This window comes from Triturus cristatus, chromosome 3_2 (assembly GCF_964204655.1).
Source record: "Triturus cristatus chromosome 3_2, aTriCri1.1, whole genome shotgun sequence".
Classification (NCBI taxonomy): domain Eukaryota; kingdom Metazoa; phylum Chordata; class Amphibia; order Caudata; family Salamandridae; genus Triturus; species Triturus cristatus.
Window position 1 is genome coordinate 443,695,401 of NC_140584.1, and position 21,900 is coordinate 443,717,300.

The window sequence follows — 21,900 nt, forward strand, 5'->3', positions numbered from 1 at the left end:
TCCAATTTACCCCACACCACTCCAATCTACCCCAATCCAGTCTACCCCAATTTACACCACTTCAATCTACCCCACTCAACTCCACTCCACCTCTGCCTCACTCCAATCTACCCCACTCCACTATACCCCAATCTACCCTAATCTGCTTTAGTCTACCCCACTCCACTCTACCCCAGTCTACACCACTTTACCCCACTCCGCCCTGTCCATTCTACCCCAATCAACCCCACTCAGTTCTACCCAAATCTACCCACTCCAGTGTACCCATGTCCACCACAATCTACTCTACTCCAATCAACCCCTCTCCATTACAATCTACCCCAATCTATTCCACACCAATCTACCCCAATCTACTCAACCCCAAACCTACCTTACCCCACTCTACCCCATATCACTCTATACCAATCTACCCTTGTTCAATCTACCCCACTTTACTCCAGTGTGCCCCAGTCTACCTCAATCCAGTCTACCCCAATATGCACCACTCCAGTCTCTCCCAATCAACCCCATTCCAATTTACCCCACTCAAACTCTACCCCAATCCAATCAACCCACTCTACCTCAATCCATCCCACTCCACTCTACCTCAATCTACTCCACTCTACCCCACTCCACTCTACCCCAGTCTACCTCAATCAACCCATTTTACCCCTCACTTTCCCCACTCCACTCTTACGCAATCTACCCCACTCCAGTCTACCCCTAATCTATCACACTCAAATCTACCCCACTCCAATCGACCCAACTCCACTACACTCCAGTGTACCCCCAATTCATCCTATTCAATCTACCTCACTCCAATCTACCTCACTCTACCCCAATCTACCCCACTCCACTATAACCTAATCTGCTTCATTCTACCCCACTCCACTCTACCCCAATCTATGCCACTTTACACCACTCAACCATGTCCATTACACCCCAATCTACCACACTCAGCTCTACCCAAATATACCCACTGCAGTGAACCTATGTCCACCACAACCTACTGTGCTCCAATCAACCCCACTCAATTCTACCCCAATCTACCCCACTCTACACATTACGATCTACCCCACCCCAATCTGCTCCTCTCTACCTCACGCCACTCTATCCCAATCTAACCCATTCTACTTTACCCCAAATCTACCTTACCCATCTCTACCTAATCTACCCCAGTCCAATCTATCCAACTCCACTACACTCCAGTCTACCTCAATCCAGTCTACCACAATCTACACCACTGCAATCTGCCCCAATCAACCCCATTCCCAATTACCCCAATCCAATCTATCCACTCTACCTCAATCTATCCTGCTCTAACCCAATCCACTCTGTTTCAATCTACCCTACACTACTCCACTCTACCCCAATCTACCCCACTCCACTCTACCCCATTCGACCCCACTCAACTCTACCTAAATCTACCCCACTCTAATGTACCCCGATCCACCACAATCTACCCCACTCCAATCAAAACATTCCATTCTACCCCAATCTATCCCACTATGCCCCACTACACTCTACCTCAGTATATCCCACCCAAATCTAGTCCAGTCTACCCCACCCCACTCTACTGTAATCTACCCCACTCCAATCTACCCACTCTACCCCATTTTACCCCTCACTTCCCCACTCCACTCTTCCCCAATCCACCCCACTCTACTCCACTCTACCCCAATCAACCCCACTCCACCCTATTCAACCCACTCATCTCTACCTAAATCTATCCCACTCAAATGTACCTCAATCCACCACAAATTACCCCATTCCAATTAACCCCTTTCCATTCAGCCGCAATCTATCCCACTGTGGAAATGAGCCTTTTTAAGGGCTCACCGGTGCAGGGGTTCACCCTTATATGTCCACAGGCCTTAAACCAACAAAGAAGAGATTGGCACTGAAGCTGGAATTCAAAATAACAAGTTTATTAATCACTCATGAGTGGGACTACATCAATACAACACCCTCAGGCACTGTAGGAGGTAGTACATAGACTACAGAAACCATGGGCCTTTTATACCAAGTTTGTTGCACAGTAAGCATGGAGACTCAAATAGACAGTACAGGCAGACACAGGAATAGCTATTGACTAACATGGTCAGACAAATATTACTTAGTCAGCAAAGTGAGAGGGGAGACAGAACTGTTTACATCAGTTGAAATAACCTGACAGTTACATTCTTGAACAGGTGCATTCTAGCAGCTACAGGCCTTTCGGAGCTTACACAGTGCTCTGGCTCAGTACTGAAGGAGTTAACTACAGTTTATGACTCAAGCAGAATAGAAAGGCAAGCAACAGTGGAGACGGAAGATTCACATGGCTAACAAAATGGATGCCACAACCAAAATGGCTTCAGCTCATGCTAACAGCAATTTCTGTCGATTCCCACACCACTATACCCCTCTACACTCTACCTCTCTCTACCCCAGTATACCTCACCCAAATCTGGTCCAATCTGCCCCACTGCACTCTACCCCAATCTATCTCACTCAAGTTTACCCACTTTACCCCACTCCACTCTAATACAGTCTACCTCAATTGACCCTTTCCCATTTTAACCCTCACTTCCTCCACTCCACTCTTCCCCAATCTACCCCTCTCCAGTCTACTCTAATCTATCACACTCCAATCCAACCCACTCCAATGGACCCAACTCTGCTACACTCCAATGTACCCCAATTCATCCTACTCCAAATCTACCCCACTCCGATTTACCCCACTGTACCCTAATCTACCCCACTCTACTTCACACTACACCACTTCAAGCTACCCAACTCCAATTTACCCCACTCTACCCCAATCTACTCCACCCCAATCTACCCCACTCCACTCTACCCCAATCTACCTCATTCCACTCTACCCCAAATCTACTCCAATCTACCCCACTCTACCCCATCTAGCCCACTCTACGGTGCCCCAATCTACCTCACCCCACTCTAGCCCAGTCTACCCTACTCCACCCCACTCCAATCCACCCCGAATGTACTCTACTCTTATCTCAATCTATTTTACTAAATTCTACCCCAGTGTACCCTACTCCAATCAACCCTAACCTACCTCACTCCAATCTACACCCATCCACTGTTTTTCTGCAATCTACCCCACTCAACTCTACCTCAATCTACCCTCTCCAATCTACTTCACTCCAATTGACTCCACCCCATTTTACCCCAGTCTACCCCTTCTACTCTACCCCAAGCTTCCCCAATCCAGTCTATCCTAATCTACCATTCTTCAATCTACCCCACTCCACTCTACCCAATTCAACCCCACCGACTCTACCTAGCTCTATCCTACTCTAATGTACCCCACTCCAATTAACACATTTCCATTCTACCTCAATCTATCCCACTATACCAGACTACACTGTACCTCACTCTACTCTACCCCGGTATACCTCACACAAATCTAGTTCAATCTACCCCACTCCACTCTACCCCAATCCACCTCACTCAGGTTTACCCACTCCACTCTACCCCAGTCTACCTCAACTGACCTTTTCCCATGTTATTCCTCACTTCCCAAACTCCACTCTTTCCCAATCTACCCCACACCAGTCTACCCTAATCTATCACACTCCAAACTACCCCACTCAAATTGACCCAACTCTACTACACTCCAATATACCCCAATTCATCCCACTTTAATCTACCCCACTCCAATGTACCCAACTCTACCCCTATCTACCCCACTCTACTTCAATCTACACCACTCCAAGCTACCCCACTCCAATTTACCACAGTCTACCCCAATCTCCTCTACTCCAATCTACTCCACTCCACTCTACCGCAATCTACCTCATTCCACTATACTCCAAATCTTCTCCAATCTACCCCATCTATCCCACTCTACTGTACCCCAATCTACCTCACCCCACTCTACCCCAGTCTATCCCACTCTACCATACTCCACCCCACTCCACTCTACCCCTAATCTACTCCACTATTTCTCAATCTATTTTACTCAACTCTAATTCAGTCTACTCTACTCCAACCAACCCTAATCTACCTCACTGCAACCTACACCCATATACTTTTTCCCCAATCTACCCCATTCAACTCTACCTTAAGCTACCCCCTCCAATCGATTCCACTGCAATTGACTCCACCCCATTTGACCCCAGTCTACTCCTTCTACTCTACCACAATCGTCCCCACTTCAGTCTATCCTAATCTACCATTCTCAAATCTACCCCATTCCACTGTACTCCAAACCACCCCAATCAACCCCATGACAATTTACCTTATTTCACTCCAATCTACCCCACTCCAACCTACCATAATCTACCCCATTCCACTATACTCTAATCTACCCCTCTCTACTACACTCTACCCCATCCCACCCTAAGCCACCCCACTTTACTCTACCCCATTCTACTCCCCTCTACCCTACCCCAATGTACCCCACCCAGACTACCAGAATCTACCACACTTCAATCTACCCGAGACCAATCTACCCCACTCCACTCTACCCCAATCTACCTCAGCCCACTCTACCATACTCCCCTCCACTTCGCTCCAATCTAACACACCCCAATCTCCCCACACCACACAGCTCAGTCTACCCAATTCTACCCACTCAGCTCTAATCAAATCTACCCCACTGCAGTGTACCCCAATCCACCACAATCTACCCCACTCTAATCATCCCCACTCCATTCCACCCCAATCTATCCCACTCAACCCCACTAGTCTCTACCCCACTAGACTCTACCCCAATCTAATCCACTCTACTCTACTCCAAATCTGCCTCACTCCACCCCACTCCACTTTATGCCAATCTACCCTGTCCCTTCTACTCCACTCTACTCCTCTCCAGTCTACCCCAATCTAGTCTACTCCAATCTACCACACTCCACTCCAATCTATCTCACTCTAATCTACCCCAATGTACCCACTCTACCCCAATCTACCCCACTCCAATCTACCCCAATCTACCCCACTCTCTACCCCACCCACCCCAATCCACCCTACCCAGTCTACCCCACTCCATTCTACCCCACCCTACCCCACTTCAGTCTACCGCACTCTAACCCACCTCACCCCACTCCACTTTACCTCAATCTACCCCACTCCATTCTACTCCAATCTACCCCACTCATATCTACCAAAATCTACCCCACTCCAATAAACCCCACGCCATTCTTCCCCAATCTGCTCTACCCCACTATATTCTAGCCCACTATACTCTAGCCCAATCTATTCCACTTCACTCCACCCCACTCCACTCCAATCAACCCCACTCCATGCCAATCTACCCCACTCCAATCTAGCTACTCTACACCACTCCACTGTACCCCAGCCCAGGAGCGGCCCATGCAGGTAAGAGCGGTGGGGTGGGGGACTCGACAGACGATGAGGTAAAAGTAATTATTTATTTAATTTTCCCGCCTTGTCATCTGCTGAGTCCCCCACCCTGCCCCACAGCCCCAAAGCTCTTACCTGCACGAGCCGCTCCTGCCCCAGTCTACCCTAATTGACCCAACTTTACCTCTCATTTCTCCCAGTGTACCCCACTCTATCACGCTCTACCCCACTCAAGCTCACCCCAAGCTACCAGCACTTTACTGTACCCCAACCTACCCCACTCCACTATACCCAAATCTACCCCACTACAGTCTACCCTAATCTACCACACTCCAATCAACTGATTACAACATTCTACAGCACCAGCAGTGAAAGGAAGGCTGTGTATGCGCAGAGCAAACCCCAGGAAAACAAACAGAATTGGCCTTTATGACCATCCCATTGTGTGTCAGCAAAATTGGTGGGTGGGGGTAGATGCTTTTCTTAGAATAGCCTGCAGTGAACAATCATGGACAAATATGTGCAGGCAGAACTATTGGGTAACTTACCTTACATTTAAAGAATTCATAAAGAAGCTGCTAATGACCACTCAATCCTAGCAAAATGTCTGAAACAAATGGGAACAAGTCCTCGCTTGTTGCTGGAGAGAGGATTCTAGAAGTCTACAAAAGGGATAGAAACCAGAGAGTCTACTGCAGTTTTGAAAGAGAGGTGTAGCAGCCGCCAGTCTTCAAACCAAAGTTCATCATCAAGTTCCTAAGAAATATTTACAATCGTGATCCAAAAAAGCTCATCCCACTGTTCAAAGGGAAGATTTCTTATCCGCTAAGAACACTCTGACTTCCAACTCGCACCTACATACAGGAGGAACATTCCTAAACCAAGTGTTCATTAGCCAGCATTTCCAATTGAACGTGTTATCCTTTGGGTAAAAAATGGCACTGTGAATTGTCATGATATGCCTGGATCTATGAAGAGCTGTTTACAATGTCTCAACGTACCTTGGCAAATGGCTAGCATGGGCGGCATCACTACACACCACAGTAGATCTGCTATTCTCATTAAGATTTTCCACAACTGCAAGCAACAGATGCATTGTACCAACTCAAGAAATGGAAACTTTCGGAGCTCACTTAAGCAAGTAAAAATAATTGGCAACGCTACATGAAAAAAAACGTATACTTATTTTGATTTAATGTCCAATTCGAGTTAAAATGAGTGTGCACAAACTGGAATTACATGTCCTTTTAAGTATACTGTGCGTGGCAGCTATCATGGGCATGAGCCTTACGGAGCACACATAAAATAGCATCCTGCTAGTGCTTCTTGCAGGTGGCAAATGTGACCAGCACATGAATAACTGACAAGCCATTGTACAACTGATAACTGGGAAGGCAAGGTTTAGCTCACTATGAAATGCAAAATAACCCTGGAGTGGTGGAAAAACATCTCTTTGAAACAGTGGTGCTCTGGAACTAGCATGCCATTTAAAGAAGATGACTTTGTATTCAACATCGATTGAGACACCCCTTCAGAGCATGGGAGCCCAAATGGGCACAACACAGTTTAAACATTATTATATATAAACATATTGCTCCTTTGAGTTTCAAAAAATAAGTTTATTAAGTACATAAAAATAAACAACAATGTTTCTAACAACTAAACATTAAAAATTATACGAAATGTAAAATGTAAAATACATATAGGCTGGTCATAAAAGTCGTAGTTATAGCAAGGGATAAAAAAGGAAAGACTTAATGCATTAAAAGGCATATATTTGAACCTAAAGTGGAAAGGAGAAAAGAGAAAAAAATATGACAGATAATGATAATCAAGATATAACAGAATTCAAGTAGGTTGAGCAACTTCTTGTACAGAGGGAATGGGAGCAAAACATTTTTTAGCACAATCATCTAAAATGTGCGCAATGGGAGACCATAGTTGTAAACGTTTCTTGGCAAGAGGCATAGAAAATACTAAAGTTATGTCCATCCTATGATTATGACAAACAGCGTACCACCAAGCTAAATATGAGAGTTTAAATGCATCCTTCCAATTTTTCGTAATCGGTGAAAGGCCGCTGCTAGTAATAAGTCGATAATTTGTATTTGAACATTCTTCACATTCCAACCTGTAGACAGGCAACCAAGGAAAATGTTGACAGGTGAAAGGGGAACGTTTGTGTGAAATATGGTATTAATCTGCGACCAGACTTGTTTCCAAAAGTTAACTACACGTGGGCATGTGAATCGTAGATGCTCTAAATCAGTGTGTGCAAGGGAGCAAGACCAACAACTATCAGGGGTTCCGATATGCATTTTATGTAGAATTATCGAGGTAAAGTGAAGTCTATTATAAATGAAAAAAAGAGTTTGTGTGGTATTTGGTGCTCTAGATAATTTTCTGATTTTCACCCAAATTCTATTCCATATTGAGATAGACCATTGTATACCCAGGTCAGATTCCCAGGAAAGCTCTGTTTTCGTTTTATCTGTCTCTAAGGGAGGTTGTGAAATGGGAGAGTAAATAGTAGAGGCTTTTGGTGATATTCGGAGAAGGTTATACCAAGTAGAGTCTGATAGCGTAGATGGAGAGGTTGCAGATTTAAATTGAGAGTAAGCCTCAACTATTGCGGAACGCAAAATTGAAATCTTGTGATGAAATAAAGGAGGCAGTTGAAAGAGAAAGCTTGCAACTGAGAATGTAAAAAGGTATCTTTATCCATCAGTTGATGGACCCATAGAATACCTTTATCTCTCCACGATTTCCAATAAATAGGTTTATTTTTAATGCGTATGTGTTTATTATGCCATATGGCGGAAGAGAGAAATTACTCAATATTATGTGGGATGGTAGGGTGAACAGTAGTCAACACTTTACATGAATGCTTGATGACTGGTGTGGATAGTTTTTGTGGTTTGCGTGTGAAGGCCAGATATTCCTGGAAGGAGAAGGGAGAAAGGAAGGATCTCTCAAGATCAACCGATAATGGTGTATCCAGAGATACGTCAGACACCCATTTGGATAAATGTCTTAATAGAAAGGCTTTGTGATATTTAGGGAAATCAGGAAAATTAACACCACCTTCAGATTTGGGACGTGACAGTTTTTGACATCACATTCTAGATGTTTTGTTAGACCATAGAAAGGATATAAGGAAGGAGTTAACTTTATGAAAGAACCTTAATGGTATGGGCATTGGAATGTTGGAGATAATATAAAACACAATAGGAGTCAACATCATTTTGATAGTGTCAAGGCGACCCCACCAGGAAAGATATAGGGAGTGCCATTTAGTTGTGAGAGGAGACAGTTTTCCTACACACTTTTCAACATTTAGGGAAATTGACGATGTATTAGAAGGAGTGAACCATAAGCCAAGGTATTTAATCAACACTGCTTGTGTATTACATCAGGAGGCATGGTGGAACCAGATCACAACATCTCTCAAGAGAAGCCCTGTGGCACTATCTTTGAAATAAGGACTCTGACTGACAATAAAAAAAAATCATGAGTGCAAGACGCTACATCTTAAGAGCTCAGCTTAGAATTTAAGCAAGAGCTCGAGAGGGTCAGGCCTGTCTTTAAAGAAATCTTTGCAGCATGGTCTTTTTCAGGGTTTAGCTTTTCTTCTGGTGTTAGGCAATACAAAATACACAAACTTTCTTTCTGTTTTCAAGAACATATGCTTTATCTTCCCAATTTCGCTAATTTAGATATTCAAAGTTCAGTGCTTGGATGTAAAAAATTGGGTCATTAGTTGAGGGGGGTAAGTACCCACATCAAGTACTAACCACAGTCCATGTCTGGGTGAACCCTTCAAGTTACCAAATCAACCTGAACTGAACCCCCTGGCAGCTTTGGCACAGAGCAAATAGGGTTAACTTAGAGGCAATGTGTAATGGATTTATGCAGTGCCAAAATAGTTAAAATGTAAAATAATAAAAATCCCACACTCATTTAGAAAATGAGAGTAAAATTTAAAAAACAAAGCACAAAAACCCAATAAGGGGAACAAGAGATATGATTTTTCAAAGATTTTAGTGGAAATAGCACCACAAACCACAAAGTGCCAATGATAGTCAATGGTCGTGATAGTGCAATTTGATGCTGCCCAAGATAGGACCAACTGTGGCACTTCCAGGCACCCACGAACACCAACCTGTTTTGTCATGGGTAAACAGATTTTTCATTCTGCCTTTGGTCCTTGATGTTCCTATCCATCACAGCAGTACTTCAGGAGAGGCACTTGGAAACTCACAGGGAGTAAGGTAGAGTCCAATCCAGGTCTTTTTGCCACTGAGCAGCTAGGCATGTGCAGGGAAGGCCTCTTGAAGCTTGGTTATCACTGTAGCTCGAACATGTGGGAATTCTTATGACCCAAGGGGTCAACTTCTTTGCCCTGGGTACAAGTGAGAGAGCAGGTTAAGTCCTCTTCTGATCGTCCTCAACTCCAGGAGTGTTCTGAAGTGGGTGCCTGGAAGTGCAACATTTGAGCCTGGCATGAGCTAGTGTAAGGGAGTGACTCCTAGGGAGGGCTAAACCAATTGGGTAAAGGTTCCCAGGGTTTAGCTCTACCCACTTTGGATATTTTTAAGATGACGGAAGTCTTCGGCCACATTAAACATGGGCTCTAAAAGTTGTAAGGGTGTCAGGGGTTTGTTATGTAATTCTAGTGTTCTCCGACATATAAAATGAAATTCTAGTTTCAGAATGGTCCTGTACCCACAACCACCTCAGAGACCGACATCTGTTAGAATAAAGGCTGAGTTTTCAGCAACAAGACAGTTGATAAACACAAATTTTATAGGGGAGAGGAGTTGGCCTAACAGCTAGGGCGTTCGACCTCGGACCTGGAGAACTGGGTTCGAGTCTCGGTAGTGACGCTGAACATCCTGTGATTCTGTGCAAATCACTTAATCTCCCTGTGCCTAACAAAAATTCATGTGTGTCCTCATGTAACGTAACTGGTGCTCTGTAAAGCGCACTGATACCCGATTCGGTTGCGGGTCTAGTTCGCGCTATATAAAACTATGAAAAAAAGATAAAAATTGTTTTGGCATCCTGTTTCAGTCACTTGAAGTGTGCCCCAAATATAAATGCAGCAGACCTGTCGAACATGTTTTTGACAGTGTAGTGTCAAAAAGTGGCCCATTGTAACTGGTTGGAGAGGCAAAAAAGGCTAAGGGTACAGCTATCATTTACCTGTGAAAGTGGAGGCCTCTTTGAAGTGCACCCCAAGTGTCATATGATTAACCCCTGCAGATTTGTTATGCGACATTAAAGCATGGTTTGAAACTTTAATGTCAAAGGATCCTCACGGTCCCATTCTGCGTAGTCTGTCAGGTTCAGATAGGTCATTAATGCCCATCCAGGTAAGCCTCTTATTTGCTCCTGGGAAGAAGTTCATGCCTATTTAAATGCTAATTACTGCTGGCAAAAGTGGGACCGCAAAATGCAGTTTTAGGTTCCAGGGACTTCAGGCAGGGCAACAGTAACTGTCCAAACTATTTATTGCAAATCTTCACCAGTGAGTTGGCAATGTAATTAATATTTCAAAAATCAAAAAAGCAAATTTCTAGGTGCTCCCTAGCCAGAGATAACATCTATTAAACTTAATATTGTATTTCAATGCTTTTCTGTGGCATATCCAACCCTACTACAGTAAAATAGCTTTTAGGGCCTTTTCATTGTAAGGAAGTTTAACATTCAACTTTTAAATTTTAGGACCTTTTCATTGTAAGGACATTTAACATTCAACTTTTAAATGTCCTGATTTCAAACACCATGCAGTCTGCCTTTTGGAAAATGAGACCTATTTAGATGACTTAATAATATTTAAAAGGAAGGTTAGGCCTGTCAAAAAGGTGTTATTTTGATAGGTTGAATGTGTAGTTTAAAACTGTGCAGCCAGGCTACAGTAGTAGGCCTGGGGGCATGCTTTACTGTGCCATTGCAGTGGATGGCACAATAAGTGCTGGAATCCACTGGAAGCATTTAATTTCCTGGCCCTAGGTACACTTGGTACAACATACTAAGCATGTCTAGGCAAATGAAATAAACCAATCAGGAGTATACCAATTTCACAGTTTTAAAAGGAGGTTAGGTAAGTAATTTATTGTATTTGATTAATTATAACCATTACAAAAATACACGTTAAAAAATACGTACTTATTAAGACAAGAGAAATACATTTCTAAAAGCTTAAAAGTCTCTATTGTGAGAGCACCTTGCTCGGCTTCTTCTCAGGAGGTTCAAATGTCTGTGCTAAAAGTTTCCAATTGAGTAAGTTAAAACTTCCTTATGCATTTTTTGCATTTGAACGGGGCACAGCACTTCCTTGCTTAGATTCTACTAGTGACAAGAATTTCACTAGCTTCCCATTTAGCTGTGGGTCATTGGAGTCGAAGCATGCAATCACGGCCTGTCTCCAAGTTCGATTCCCTCATTCGTTAAGGTGCACTTTGAGTAAACCTACCCATTCCTCCTTTAGTTTAGAGCAGGAGCAGATAAGGTGTTCCATATCCACAGTACCGTTCCCACATAGTCTGCATGTGTTGCCACATTTCTCCCTTAGCCAAGGAGGGAGGTGTGGAACGGCTGGCAGGATTCCTAGCCTGTATTTTAAGAATTGTTCTTTGGTCTTCCTGCAATACCCCAGATTGAAGTATGCCTGAGACCCAAGTGATTTGTAGCCATTCTGTGCCATCCATGCATGGCTCCTGTGGGTAAAGGCAGCTTTGTCTTCGACAAGGGAGATTGTCTTGATTACCTTTTTTACTACTTGCTTAAAGAATGAATGTGTAGTTTGAGATTCCCATAGATCGACAATCCCGGTAGTGGCAAGTGAGTTCTCCTAATACTTTCTGGCCGGCAAATTGGATATGTTGCAAAGTTCTTGCCAGGGCTGGTGGTTCAGTGTATTCTGTGGAGAGTTCTTGATTTTATGCCAACACATTATGTAGGAACCTTGCCTTTCCAGAAGTTGTTTGGTTAGGCTGAACTCCAGTCGAACCTGAGCAGGTGAGGCGTAAGTTGGAAGGTTAAACATAACTCTGTAGGCCCTGGCCATGGTGGAATCCAACAGTTTTACGTCCCTGCCCCTAAGTGCTTGGCTGCCATTGGTGATGGGGGGTAGAATTTTAGCTTGTGCTACCCGGAGCAGAGGAGAAAAGATAGGCCCTGTAAGTTTTCTATTTAATTGCCTTAGTGTAGTTGATATTGCCATCCCCTTCCTCCTGATAGCTTCAAGTTGGATGGCGGATTGGCCGCCCACGTCAATGGTTACCCCTGAGTATTTGTAGGCAGTGGTGTTTGCTATTTGGGTTTTTTCCAAGTACCAAATGTGGAGCAGTCATTTGCCATTGATTGTCAGGGTTTTTGTTTTATTGATGTTTAATTCTAGGTGATTTTCCACTGTGTACTCATGCATTTTGTTGAGTAAGTGTTGCAAGCCTACTTGAGTGTGGCTTACCAGGACAACATTGTCGGCATACAAGATACTGGTGATGGCTCTGCCACAGAGTTTGGTGCGTGCCCATTGCAGGTGCCCAGTAATGATGTCATATCTGCTGTGTACAGGTTGAACAGTGTTGGTACAAGCACAAATCCCTGTTTAAGTCATTTGGTAGTTGATATGCTCCTCGAGAGATGGGTGCCATTTCCTAATTTTACCCGTATTTCATGTGTTGGTGTGCAGATGTAGTAGGAGGTTCAAGAGAGATGGCGGAATTCTCCAGAGCGCCAGTTTTTTCCACAGTCTTGTTCGGTTAACATTGTCAAAGTCTGCCTTGAAGTCGATGAAACAAAAGTGAATTGCCTGTTTGGAAATGATAGAGCCCTTCCATGAAGCGGGTAGGAGCCTGGTCTGTCTAACGGTATAAAAGAGGGGGGCCAGTATTTCTGACCCGTACTCAGGGTCTTGTTTAAAGAGAGCTGGTGGTAACCCATTTGGCCCCAGGGCCCCTTCCCTCCTTCCTTTTGAGATTTGGTTCTTAATTGTTAGTATCTCAATTCTCTTTTCCTCTTCCTCTGGGTTCCGTTCAGTTTGGGTGGGATGGATCAGTTGGTTATCCAGGGTTGCTTGAAATCCAGATGTTGGCTAATTAAAATGGGATTCTAGAAAGGTTGTCCATGAATCCTCTGTATTGTATGATGTTAAGCCTCCCTGTGCCGGTTGTAGGATTTTGTTAACGGTAGCCCAGAAGCGCGTGCTGTTAGGTGCTTGGGAGTCATCGTAGAGTTTTGCCCAGAATGCAGTTTCATTGGACCTTTTGATGTCCTAATTGAGATTTTTTATTAGGGCTTTCCTTTGACGGAGTAGGTGGTTTATGTTTTCATCTCCGGGGTACAGCCTCAATGATCTGAGAATTTGGTTTACAGATATTTAAAGTCATTTCAGTTCGGAGCGCTGTCCACTCGTGGCCCTCTCTACAACCGTTGGATCATTTGGGTTGGCATATCTGGCTATAGTTGAAAAAGATCTTGCAAGTGTGACTGTGAAGGTTTCCCATATCCTAATCGGAGTGTAAATGGAATTGCTGTATTCATGTAGCAGTGTTTTTGCCGCCAGGAGAACCTCCTCGGAGTTTACTAGGGATGACTTGATTTTTTACAAGTTTACTGTGTGGCATGCATGCCCGCCGACTGGGTTAAGCATCAGTTTGTGCGGAATAACTTGGATTGAAACTTTCGGGGGCCGATGATCACTGTTCCCTTTGTCTACTAAGCGGAATCCTGATTTGTGTTGAAAAAGTGAAAGGGAGACTAGAGTATAGTCTATGGTAGAGTTTGCAGCTTCCGAGTAGAAAGAGGCGGCCAGGGGGGCTGTCTTCAATAAATCTTCTGTTTAGTACCCTTAGATTGATGGCTCCAGGTCTTCTAGCAGCTCTCTCCCTGTCTGTTTGCCTAGGATTTCTTGGTTTAGAGCCCTTGAGAGAATGAGGTTAGAGGTATTATGTGAACTTATAATTGAGAGCAGGTGTTCAATTACGTGTTTTGACTCTTGTTTTTTCTGTTTTGGGTTTATATACATATTGACCACCAGCACCTTGTCCTTAGAGCCATAAAGGCTGAGGTGGATCTTGACTGCGTTTACTGATGGTAGTGGAGATAGAATTTCTTGAGCGAGATCAAATTTTGTTATGGCGACGTAGGTGGCTAGGCCCCCTGATAGGTGACCATATTTGGATTTCCTCAGTGCTGGAGTGTGGAAGCAAATGTACCCCTGTAGTTGGTGTGGATCCATTGACCACGTTTCCTGCAGAAGGACGATGGCAAACATTTTTTAATATATGAGGAATTCAGCATCCGCTACCTTGCTGTTCTGCCCATTGATGTTCCATGAGCATAGTCTCAGGGGTGTTTTGTGTTGAAAGGAGGAACACAAGCACTTAACCACTGGTTAGCTGGGGGTCTACAGCCAGCAAAAATAGGCTTCAACAAAAGACATTGGATGTTTCCGGTCACCTCATTGGCCTTGCTAAGTGGTTGGAAGCAGACTTTCTTTCTCAGTTGGATCACACAATATATAACAATGTTGTCCAGCCCGACACCTAAAGTCCTCCTCTAAATGGGCACCTAGAACTGGTCAAGAGTGCATGCAGATTTTAAATGAATAATCCATCTAAGAAAAAGTGATGCATTACAGGTAGAGGTTCTGTACAAAGTGCACACAAAAGAACACAATATTTTTTAGTAATAAAAAGCTGTATTTATGTCTTCACTATTTAATCTAACTAGGTCTGGTCTTTGATTTTTTTTTTAGAGTTATGTTATCTACCAATCTATTATAGTTGTCATCAATTACTTTTTTGAATTTTCCTCCAAAATTGTGCTTTCTATTTTTAGGAGACCTTCCCTTGCCCCTGACATTGTATTCGCTATCTTTTTGCATCTCGTTTTGAAAAACCAAGGGTGGTACATCTTTCTCTGTTCAAGCAGCCAAACTATGGTAGTCATTACCCCCAAACATAATATCCTCCACTAAATATCTTATCTTCATAAGACTATTCCAAAGTAGGCTCTTTCCTACATGACCACCATATCAAAACACAAATGTTCAGCATGTGCATATTTGTATGTCAACATGTATAATGTGATTATCTGTATGCTAGATAAGTGCATATCTTTGTACAAATGTATATACTACTTATTGTTTAAAAATATATAGATATTCTTTAAGGTCTGCTTAACAAATGTATATATTACTTACGGTTCGATATATATATATATATAAATATGCCTGTTTGTTTTTTAAATGTTATCTACCACAATGTGTAAATTGGATCATAACAATTGCATTTATAAGGCCTTCACTCTTGAAATATTGGACAAAAATATAAAATTTAAATAAAAATAAATTAATGAACAAATACATTGAAATAAAAATAAAAAATTAAATTAAATTACCAAAAATAAAAATAAATTACCTTTATGTACAGCAACGCTAGAAATTCTGAGTTTCAAAATATTTATCCATGCATGTACATATGTGTCTTTATATAATGCAATGTTGTATCTCTTTGTTTTCCATATACATGCATACCTTTTCTTGTAGTTATGTGTCTATATATTTATTACTTTACTCCCACTATAGAAAAAAAATTCCTCTTCTCTCCCCAATTCACTACTCTGACTCATCCTGTGTCCTCTTTCAATATATCCTCTACCGCCACTCTGTGACTCACTCCAAACCTCATTTTATTACTATAATCTCCTAAATAACCCTTTCTGGATTCTTCTCTCCTCTATCTCTCGTTTGACTCAACCCAAATCTCATTTTGCTATGATCTCCCAAATAACCCTTTCTAGACTTTTTACTCCTCTATCCCTCCTTTGACTCATCCCAAACCTCAGTTTAGTGCTTTGATCTCCCAAATAACCCTAACTAGTCTCTTCCATCCTCTATCCCTCCTTTGACTCATCCCAAACCACATTTTACTACTATGATCTCCCAAATAGCACTTTATAGACTCTTCCCTCCTTTATACTATTAAATCCAACTAACAGACTCACATGTCCACTACTCCAATTAACAACTTATTTTTCCCTATACTAATCCACTTTGGGTCCCGGAGTGGAGTGCTACTAGCCGAAATTGCTTCAACGCCTCATCAGAAGTAGTAAGCGCTATATAAATACAATTACAATCTACCCTCCTCCAATCTACCCTAGTCCGTTATACCCCAGTCTACCCTATTCTAATTTACCCCGCTCTTCCCCCACTCCACTGTACCCCAATGTACCTCACCCCATACTACCCCACTCCACTCTATCCCAACTTACCCCACTCTAGCCCAACCTACCCCACTCCCCTCTACCCCAATCTATCCCACTCTACATTACCCCAATCTACCCCACTCCAGTCTACCCCACTTCACTCCACTACAATCTACACAAAATACGTGTGTTTTTTTTTCACAAAGTTTGAGGTTTGCAGGGGATTCTGGGTAACCAAACATCGTGAGAGCCTCACAAGTCACCCCATCCTGGATTTCCCTGGGTGTCTAGTTTTCAAAAATATATGGTTTGCTAAGTTTCCCTAGGTGCCGGCTGAGCTAGGATTCAAAATCCACAGCTAGGCACTTTGCAAAAAAAGGGTCAGTTTTCACTGGATAAATGTAATGTGTCCACATTGCGTTTTGGGCTGTTTCCTGTCGCGGGCATTAGGCCTTCCCACACAAGTGAAGTACCATTTTTATCGAGAGACTTTGGGGAATGCGGGTTGCATGGAAGTTTGTGAATCCGCACAGATTCTTGAACTTTCCATCACAGAAATTTGAGGAAAATGTTAGTTTTTACATTGCAAGGGATTCCGAGTAACAGAACCTGGTGAGAGTCACACAAGTCACCCCATCCCTGGGTGTCTAGTTTAAAAAAATGCATAGGTTTGCTAGGTTTCACTAGGTGCCAGCTGAACTAAGGGTCACAATTCACAGCTAGGCACATTGCAAAAAAAGGGTCAGTTTTCAGTGGAAAAATGTGATGTGTCCACGTTGCGTTTTGGGCTGTTTCCTGTCACAGGCACTAGGCCTACCCACACAAGTGAGGTACCATTTTTATCAGGACACTTTGGGAAATGCGGGGTGGGTGAAAGTTTGTGGATGCACGCAGATTCCAAAACTTTCAATCGCAGAGATATGAGGAAAATATATATATATTTTTTTTTTACATAGTTTGAGGTTTGCAAGGGATGCTGGGTAACAGAACCTGGTGAGAGCCACACAAGTCACCCGATCCTGGATTACTCTGAGTGTCTAATTTTAAAAACTGTACAAGTTTGCTAGGTTTCCCCAGGTGCCAGCTGAGCTATGGTCCGGCTGAGTTAAGGTCCAAAATCCACAACTTGGCACATTGCGAAAAAGGGTCAGTTTTCACGAGAAAAATGTGATATGTCCATGTTGCGTATCGGGCCGTTTCTTCTCACAGGCACTAGGCCTACCAACACATGTGAGGTGCCATTTTTATCAGGAGACTTAGGGGAACACAGAATTGTAGAACAACTGTTATTACGTATTGACTGTCTATGCATTACTGCCTTCCAAATGTAAGACAATGTGTAAAAAAGAAGTCACTTTGAAAAATATCCTATGCTAGTATGGGTACCCACAATTTTGGAGATGTGCAAATAACTTCTGCTTATAAACTCTATATTTTGTTCCCATTTCAGAAATACACAGGTGTCCTTGATACCTATTTTTCATTTTTTATATTTTACCAAATGAATTGATATATACCCTGTACACAATGAAAAAACATTGCAATACGCAGCTCAGTTATTGGCTCTGGGTTCCTCGGGTTCTTGGTGAACCTACAAGTCCTAAATATCACCACAACCAGAAGGGTCCAGTGAATGTAACAGTATATTACTTTAAAAAATCTGTCATACTTAGAAGTTCCAGGTGAAAATGATGGTTGTTTTTTTCAACTCATTTTCAATATCTCTTATTTTCAACTGTTAGTTTCTAAAATCATTGAAGGATTTATACAAATGACTCCTTGCTGAATTTAGCATTTTATGTGCTTCTCAGAAATGTATAACTTTCCGGGATCCATTATTGCTTTCACACCCATTTCTACCAATAACTGGAAGGAGGTTGATAGCACAAAAAGTAGCAAAAATAGGCTATGTCCCAGTAAAACGCCAAAACTGTGTAAAAAATGTAGGTTTTCTGACAAAAGTCTGCCTGTCCATGAAAGCTGGGAAGATGGTGATTTCAGCACCACAAACCATCTGTTGATACCATTTGCAGGGGGAAAAAAAGATGCTTTCTTCTGCAGCACTTTTTCCCCATTTAAAAAAAAACACACAATTTAGCTGTATTTTGACTAATTTCTGGGTTTCCTCCAGGGGAATCCACAAACTCTGGGTACTTTTAAATCCCCATGATGTTGGATGAAAGGGATGCAAATTTGGCGTGGATACCTTATGTGGACAAAATGTTATAGGGGCCTAAGCGCAAACTACCCCAAATAGCCAAAAAAAGGCTTTGCAGGGGGTTGTGGGGGAGGTCTAGCAGCAAAAGGGTTAAGGGAGAGTAATGCAAGGCAGCGACTTGTGTTGCCTTGCGTAACACCACATTTACCAAGCCTTGCATGGCTTGATAAATGTCATCCTAAGTTTTGCATCACTGTTGTGCCTCCTTTCGTGGCTCAAGGGTGATGCAAACCCCTGAAAAATATGGGCTGGAGCTTCTGCTGTGAACGGATGCGTAATCACACTGCCTGAGCCCTGCTTAAAGGGTGACAGTTCCTGGGGGAGAACGCAAAACCAAACTACACTCAGGGGGCTATTTATGACCCTTGTTTGCGTCGCTCTTGCACCACGCAACATGGTAGAAGAGCGATGCAAAGCTTAAGTCAGATTTTTGAAGACACGCAAAGCCACTTTGCGTGGCTTAAAAAAGTCTGTAGTAACGCAATGCACAGCAGCACACATAGAAAGAGGAATATGCCTTCCAGGATTGTTTTTGTGCAGGAAGGTGCCTCTTCCTGCACAGAAAACAATCCTGCCTGCAACTCAGGCACCCTTGCACCAGGGTGCAAAGAGGTCTGCATTGGCACCGGGCAGCCCATTGTGCCCCAGCGCATGGGTAAGGACAGGGATGCACCATACTCCATTAAATACGGTGCATTGCTGCCCTTTCCCTGTCACACAGTGCAGCACATCACCGTGGCTGTTATGTGAAACCTCAGTGCATGTAGCAAATCTGTATAGCTTTGATGTATGAGAGGCTGAGACCTCTATGGAAGTCACAGTACTATGGCACCAGGGGGCGATGCAAGCCATGGTAGAGGTGCACAGTGAGAGCTGTTTTGATGTCTTGCTGGCAGGCTAGATGCACATCACACGTCATAAAAGGTGCCGTGTAAAAGGTCTGCACTTTTCAAAATACTAAGTGGTGACTTCATAATGGAGGCAGCAAGAGAGAGGCATTATTAGAGTTCTGTGGGCGTCTGATGAGTGGGAACTGGTAGGCATCAGAAAAGGAGCGCTGCAAGGGCCATGTGAATTGTTGGATACAGAGATTTCACCACTGTATGGACAGGTCAGAAAATAGGTCATTTTCGCTGTCTTGATGTCTCTCTAGGGAAACGTTCGTGTATTTTACTCCTTATCAGAATAGATATCTATTAAGAGAACCCTATACATGTCTCAAAACTTCAAGGGATATTGTGGATTGTCCTTGACAATAAAGCTACTGAGAATAGCTGCTTAAAAACACGATCCCTCATTATTTCTTATTGGGCGTAGCCTAAGAACAGATTTAGTTTTTTTTGCCAGCCTCATGTTTTCCCAAAAAATCGTAAAAAAAAAAAAATAGATAAAAAGATTTCCATGGGCCCTCTACATCCAATGTTCTGTTTAAGAGACATTCCTATGTTGCTTCCCTCCACCACAGCACACAGCATCACACAAAGGGTGATTCCTCCCTTCAGCCAGTGGATATTTTTCCTGTGAGTGGTGGTATTTTGTTTGTACACGTTCGCATTACGCAAGTTTTGGAAAAGGGGTGGGCGGTTGTGGCCCTGTAAATCCCCCTCCTTGCTTCGCCAAGGTGGGGAATATGACTACACCCCAGGGTAATGTCTTTTGACAAAATTCTCCCACCCTGTTTCCCCACAGTAGAAGTTAGGAAATGCTAAAGCTACAGACCGCTAGCTCTCAGACTTTAAACATGCAACAAGCATTGGCAATGCCAACAGATCGCCTTTTCGGAGCTATTAGATTTGCCATTGCAGTCTACTGATGCTGTGCGGCATCTAGAAAAAGCAAAAGGCCTGGTGCGTGAGGGCCTTGCAATTCCCAGTATCATATCTGTCCCAATATGGCAATCTCAGGTATGACCAGCCCTATTGTTCGAGTAATGGGTGTTTATTGCCGACTAGGGAGAATGAAAGATTAGACCTCCAGGACCTCTCTCCCCTTTTGTGTGTTTAAGTAGAAGGGTATTGGGAGACCGGAGATGCAGCCAAATTAGTGCAATGTTTAACAGCAAAATCATGAACTTTATACTATATCCAATAGGTTGTGGCCTGTCAGAGCTGCCGACCTTGGAAATGGGGAGCCAGGTTCGAGTCTCGGAGTAGGCTCAACATTCTGGGCACATCTCTTAATCTTCCCGTGACTTCAGAAAAATGAATGTATTCTTGAGTAACATAAGAGGTGCTCTTGTAAAGCGCTCCAAAACCTCTGGGTCGAGTTCGTGCTATATAAAACTGCAAAGAAAAGAAATAGGAGCTGGCAAACTGACTGAATTGTTAGCCAGACTTTCTGAAGCAGTACAGGTTACATACATGTGAATTGCTGTAATGTACAGAAATTAACTACTTGAGATGGTGGGTGTGGAGATAGGTGTACACAATGTACCCAATTTTTGTACAGTAAATTGTGTCAATGTGAACTGTATACTTTGTGCATATACCTTTACTAGTGCATTGTGTAACAGTACACATGCTCTGAAGTTATATTTATAAAGAGTCAGTTGAAATAGTAACATAACGTGTATTTGTAAAGCGCAGGATCACCCAAGGGTATTTTGGTGCTGAATAACAGATGTTTGTTGGTATCCAACTGTACTCATCAACCTCAGAAGGGTGAAAGGATGAGTGGACCACTGCGATTTGAACCGGTGGCCATGAGATCGAACACAGACCTCCACAGTGGACGCATTAGTCCACTAAGCGCCCAGAACTAACTTATTAAATAGTATTATTGGAATTTTCTAACCTACGATTGTTGGTGTAAAAAGTATCTGCAGCAGTGACATCAATGATGTACCAAGTATTGAAGGCCCCCGTTGGAAGCGTGAAGAACATGCAAAAACTCATCTCTGAAGGGACAACCAACCCATGGCAAATCTATATGCAGAAAGCGGCAGAAACATTGCATCTAGCAACACAGAATTGGGGTCAAGAGGAAATAGACTATCCGGCTATCAAAAAAGTACTCAACAAACAAATTTACCAACTGTCACGTAAAACAGACAAAGCACATTACGAAATGGGAGGAGGTCATTCTGGGCTAATCTCAACATATATGGAGCATAAAACACAGCCCTACTTAAGCCCAGCATTGGGGAGGAAGGCTCTAAAAAATATTCAGTGGGC

General features: G+C 43.0%; 1 protein-coding gene across 1 annotated transcript in view; it reads left to right on the plus strand.

The window, feature by feature from the left end:
- LOC146857504 (3-galactosyl-N-acetylglucosaminide 4-alpha-L-fucosyltransferase FUT3-like) overlaps positions 1-21,900 on the plus strand; it is a 391,106-nt gene that overhangs the window by 367,358 nt on the left and 1,848 nt on the right. The window lies entirely within an intron of this gene.